The sequence below is a fragment of the Chenopodium album genome, chromosome 23 (assembly GCF_948465745.1).
Source record: "Chenopodium album chromosome 23, dcCheAlbu1.1, whole genome shotgun sequence".
Lineage (NCBI taxonomy): Eukaryota > Viridiplantae > Streptophyta > Magnoliopsida > Caryophyllales > Amaranthaceae > Chenopodium > Chenopodium album.
Genome location: NC_137856.1, coordinates 31,480,055 through 31,486,188, shown reverse-complemented (window position 1 = coordinate 31,486,188; position 6,134 = coordinate 31,480,055). Strand labels below are relative to the sequence as shown.

Below are 6,134 nucleotides of genomic sequence, written 5' to 3'. Positions count from 1 at the left end.
TGTTAATAAATGTGTTTGATTGAGTGTGGAATGAGCGACCGTTCTAACGCCCATCACTCCGCCGTTGCGATTTTGATCGTCGGCCACTGAGGGAGCTGGAGCGCCGGGTCATACTGCTGGGACGAGCTGGAGCTTCCTCCGAGTAGGCTTCTTTCTCTTTTAGCCGCCATTTAGGTAGTGGTCGAAAATTTAATTTGTGGAAACTGAAAAATTGTGGTATAGAAATGTAGAGGATGAAGAGAAGAGTAATAATATGTGAAAAGGTTTGGATTTGGGTAAGGGAATAAGGAGAAAACTTAGAGAGAAGTCAGAGGAAATTTAGAGTTTAGAGAGATAAAGTGAAGGAAGAAAGAAAGAAGAATGAAGAAAGAAGAAGAAAAGAAGAAGGAAAAGGAAAGAAAAACGACGGTTGATTGTCGCGCCCGGCCGGGCAAGGTACCGCCCGGTCGGGCGATCTTATTTCGTGAGACGTTTGGTTATCGCGCCCGGCCGGGCGGTCATGAGCCCGGTCGGGCGATCTAAACCTTCTCAAATTTCTTTCTCTCGCGCCCGATCGGGCGCCATTTCGCCCGATCGGGCGATCTTTCCCTCTTGGAACAATTTTGTCTCGCGCCCGGTCGGGCCAATTTCTTCACTTTTCAAACTTCTTCTCGCTCCCGGTCGGGCGTAATCCCGCCCGGCCGGGCCAATTTTTAGTCCGTATTCGTCAACTCTCGCGCCCGGTCGGGCGAAACTCCGCCCGGTCGGGCCCGAGAGCAGGTTTTGACGAACTTTTTCTCCCTCAAAATTTGACTAACTCTTTTCCTGTAAACTGTATCAAAAACTCATAAAACTCATTAAATTCCCTCCTCTCTCCTCTCATAAGAAAAACAAAGAGAAAACTAAAATAAAAGCAAGTAAAATACGGGTTGCCTCCCGCAAAGCGCTGGTTTATCTAGGTCCCGCACGACCTCCTTACCATAGGTTTCTCAAGGTGAGCTGGAACTAGTCAGGTGTAGTAGTTCAACTGCACCAATCGTAGCTCCGTCATGATAAATCTTAAGCCTCTGACCATTTACCTTGAATTCATTACCATTCTCATCAAACAACTCTACAGAACCGAATTTGTTGGCCCGTTTTACTGTGAAAGGACCCGACCACCTTGACTTCAACTTTCCTGGAAAAAGTTTAAGCCTAGAGTTGAACAACAACACCTTATCACCCTCTTTGAATTCTCTCGGAAGGATCATCTTGTCGTGCCATCTCTTTGTCTTTTCCTTGTAGACTCGCGCACTATTATAGGCCATCAACCTAAACTCATCAAGTTGGTTAAGTTGTAGAAGCCTCTTCTCTCCCGCTAGCTTAGCGTCCAAATTGAGCTCCTTAATAGCCTAATATGCCTTGTACTCTAACTCCACCGGAAGATGACATGCTTTGCCGTACACAAGTCTATAGGGAGTGGTACCTATAGGGGTCTTAAATGCGGTTCTATATGCCCATAGGGTGTCATCCAACTTATCGCTCCAATCTTTCCTAGATTTTGCCACCACCTTCTCTAAGATTACCTTAATCTCGCGATTAGACACTTCGACTTGGCCACTAGTTTGGGGATGGTAGGCTAGCCCTGTCCTATGGTAAACACCATACTTCTTTAGGAGGGTATCTAACTTCCGCTCATGAAAGTGGGATCCTCCGTCACTAATTATGGCTCTAGGCACTCCGAATCTAGGAAAAATGGTCTTCTTGAAAAGCCTATGGACCACCTTGGCGTCATTGGTAGGAGTGGCAATGGCTTCTACCCACTTGGATACATAATCTTCGGCGACTAGTATATAGCAGTTCCCTCTAGAGGAAGGGAACGGTCCCATGTAATCAACACCCCAAACATCAAAAATTTCAACTTCCAAAATCCCAGTTTGAGGCATCTCATGCCGCCGCGAGATGTTGCCAGTCCTCTGGCAAGAGTCACAAGCCTGCACAAAAATGTTAGCATCCTTGAACATGGTGGGCCAATAGAATCCTGACTCATTTATCTTGGCCACTGTTTTAGAGGGACCATGATGTCCTCCATAAGGTGAAGTGTGGCAGCTAGTAAGAATACCGTGTACCTCCCATTCGGGAACGCACCTGCGAAATAATCCATCTGCACACTCACGAAACAAAAAAGGATCATCCCAAAAAATAATGTTTAACATCATACAGGAATTTCTTCTTTTGTTGGTAGGACAAGTCAAGAGGTAGAGTACCACCCACTAAATAATTTGCAAAATCGGCGTACCAGGGGTGTTCCTCTACCACTGCATACAGGTTGTCATCAGGGAAAGAATCGTCTATAGGGAGAAAATCCTTACCCTCATCATACCTGATTCGTGACAAGTGATCTGCCACAACGTTCTCTGCACCTTTTTTGTCCCTAATTTCAATGTTGAAGTCCTGGAGCAAGAGAACCCACCGGAGTAGCCTGGGCTTTGATTCCGCCTTGGCTATCAAGTACTTTAAAGCTGCATGGTCAGTAAAAACAATAACTTTAGAACCAACTAGATATGATCTAAATTTTTCTAAAGCGTAAATGACAGCTAAAAACTTCTTCTCCGTGGTGGCATAGTTGATTTGAGCCTCATCCAAAGTTTTACTAGCATAGTAGATAGCATGTAAAACTTTGTCTTTCCTCTGTCCAAGCACGGCTCCTAAAACAAAGTCGCTTGCATCGCACATGATCTCGAAGGGAAGATTCCAGTCAGGAGCACATATGATGGGCGCCGATATTAAAGCCTGCTTGATCCTGTTAAAAGACTCAAGACACTCGTCAGTAAAAACAAAAGGGGCATCCTTAAGCAAAAGCTGAGTCAGTGGTTTAGCAATTTTAGAAAAATCTTTGATAAAACGGCGATAAAACCCCGCATGACCCAAGAAACTCCTAACTCCCTTAACATTAACTGGAGGAGGTAATTGCTCAATCACTGAAATTTTTGCTCTGTCTACCTGTATGCCCTTATCAGATACAATGTGACCCAATACTACTCCCTCTGTCACCATAAAGTGACATTTTTCCCAATTTAAGACCAAATTGCATTCTTCACATCTTTTCAGGATTTTAGCTAGGTTAATTAGGCATGCATCAAATGAAGAACCATAAAGACTTCCATGATAGACTCTATGAACTCAGAAAAGATACTCATCATGCAACGTTGAAAAGTAGCAGGTGCATTACATAAACCAAAAGGCATTCTACGATATGCAAAAGTGCCATAAGGGCATGTAAATGTTGTCTTTTCCTGATCTTCAGGGTGGATCGGAATTTGGAAAAATCCCAAATACCCATCTAAATAGCAAAAGAACTTATGATTCGCTAACCTCTCAAGCATTTGATCAATGAAGGGGAGAGGGAAGTGGTCCTTTTTAGTGGCGACATTTAATCTACGATAGTCAATGCACATACGCCACCCTGTAACAGTTCTAGTGGGAATTAATTCATTTTTATCGTTCTTAACAACAGTCATCCCACCCTTCTTAGGAACCACCTGTACAGGACTTACCCATTTGGAGTCAGAAATAGGATAGATGATACCTGCATCAAGTAGTTTCATAACCTCTTTCTTGACTACCTCTTGCATGTTAGGATTCAACCTCCTCCGGGGTTGAATGCAGGGCTTGTAGTTATCCTCTAGGTGTATCCTGTGCATACAAAAATCTGGGCTTATACCCTTGAGATCATCAATACTGTACCCTATTGCCCTTTTGTGGGTTCTGAGAACCTCTAGAAGTTGGGAAATTTGTGGGTCATCAAGTGCAGTACTGATGATCACAGGGTTCATTTCCTGCTCATCAAGAAAAAACATATTTTAAATGAGAAGGGAGAGGTTTTAGTTCGGGTTTCTTTACCTCTGCAGGTTTCGATTCCTGAACTAATTTTACTACCTTCTTATTTTCCTTGTCATCCAGTTCTTTTATGGCAAGTGCTTTCTCAATAATATCCACCTCCTTGCTCCAGATACTCGCATCACCTGCAGACAAATTACCACAAAGTATTTCTTCCAAGGGATCCCTTGCAAGAATCTGTATCAAGCTATCATCACAAATATCATCCATTATATCCAACACATCAATTAAACAACAGTTTTCTTCAAGCATAGGACCTTTTAAAACCTTCCCTAAATTAAAAGTAATATTATCATCACCAACAGATAGGGTTAGTTTACCATTTTTAACATCTATAATGGCTCCTGCAGTATGGAGAAAAGGCCTACCTAATATAATGGGTATTTGTGTGTCCTCAGCCATGTCTAAAACAACAAAGTCAACAGGGATGAAAAATTTACCAACTCTAACAGGGACGTCCTCTAAAATACCTAAGGGATATCTAACAGAACGATCTGCCATTTGCAAAGTGATATTAGTAATTTTTAATTCACCCATATTCAATTTAGAACAGATAGACGATGGCATTACACTAACAGAAGCACCCAAATCACATAATGCTTTATCTATGAAGACATTACCAATATGACAAGGGATAGAAAAACTACCAGGATCCTTTAATTTAGGAGGAGATTTATTTTGTAACAATGCACTACACTCCTCAGTAAAAGCGACAGTTTCTACTTCATTAAAGGCCCTCTTCCTAGTCAAAATATCTTTCATAAATTTAGCGTATGCAGGAACCTGTGTAATAAGTTCAGTAAAAGGAACCGTTACCTGCAAATTTTTAACAACCTCCAGAAACTTACCAAACTGCTTGTCCAACTTAGTCTTTAGTTGGCGATTAGGGAAAGGTAATTTGATAACTGGTGGTGCTTCCCTACTCTTCTCCTGGGGTGCATCCTTCCCTGGGGTTGTACCCTGCAATGAATCATCAAAAATATTAGCATCAGGAATTTTACCCTGCAGCCCTGTAGGGGAAATTGGTACAAAGGAATCAGGATTAGCAATGTCAGATAATTCAGGTTCATCCTCTTTGGGCATTTGGGACCCATCGTAGTGTGAACCACTCCTTAGGGTGATTGCATTTGCATGATCCGTTGGTTGGATTCCCTGCGCTGGTAAAGCTCCCTGCTGACGAGATTGAAGGGTAGAGGACAATTGGGCAATTTGGGTGTCCATGACTTTATTATGGGCTATAATAGAGTCAATCTGTTGGTCTCTACTCTCCATATGCTTTTGCATATTAGTCAGCATTGCCCTAATTTCTGATAAAGCAGGGTCAGAAGATGTAGTAGGGGGTTGTGATGGGGGTTTCTGATTGGCATGAGGATGGTAGTATTTCTGCTGTGGAGGGGGTGCTTGTTGTGGTTGTTGTGGAGGTGGAGGATTTTGAACATTGGTGCTACGGTAAGATAGGTAGGGATGGTTCCGGTAGCCAGGATTGTAGGAATTGGAGTAAGGGTTATTTTGCTTGTAAGTTTGGAAAGCATTAACTTGCTCCATAGAACTCCTGCAATCTTGTTCATAATGACCTACACTGCCACAATTTTCACAAAAAGCATCATTAGCATTATTAGCAACAGCAGAAACATTAGCAACAGAATTGGAATTGTTAGTGGTAAGATTATCTAATTTCTGACAAATAGAAGTAAGCTGGGCTTGCTATAAAGTGACTGAATCAACATGATGCTTGCCCTTGTGAGCAAAACCTCTAGCATTCCCATATTGGGAATTATGGATTGCCATATCTTCAATAACCTGACCTGCATCATCAACATTTAAATTCATAAATCTACCGCTAGCTGCGGAGTCTAAAATTGTTCTAGATGCATTTCCTAATCCGTTGTAAAAGGCTTGAATTAGTTGCCACTTAGCCAAATTGTGGTGAGGACACTCCCTCTGCAGATCTTTGAACCTTTCCCAAGCTTCATATAATGCTTCATCTGGTTCCTGGGCAAAGTTCTGAATGGCGCTTCTTAATAAAGCTGTTTTCTCTGCAGGGTAATATTTATTATAAAAATTCAGTGCAAGACTCTCCCAGTTAGTAATACCAAGTGCAGCTCTATTCAAACCATTAAACCATAATTTAGCTTTTCCACATAAAGAAAAGGGAAAAAGAATCTCCCTGATTTGATCCTGCGTTACCCCATTCTGCCTAATAGTATTGCAGTATTGACAGAAATCTGCAATGTGAAGATTAGGATCTTCACCCTTTGCTCCACTGAATTGCTTTC

The 6,134-nt window shown here is 42.2% G+C and overlaps 1 non-coding gene across 1 annotated transcript; it reads left to right on the top strand.

Annotated features, from left to right (window-relative positions):
* Nucleotides 1-5,776: 5,776 nt before the first annotated feature.
* Nucleotides 5,777-5,883, top strand: LOC145609863 (small nucleolar RNA R71). The gene has a single exon (XR_014106137.1). It is a non-coding gene; the product is annotated as a small nucleolar RNA R71 (small nucleolar RNA).
* Nucleotides 5,884-6,134: the final 251 nt, after the last annotated feature.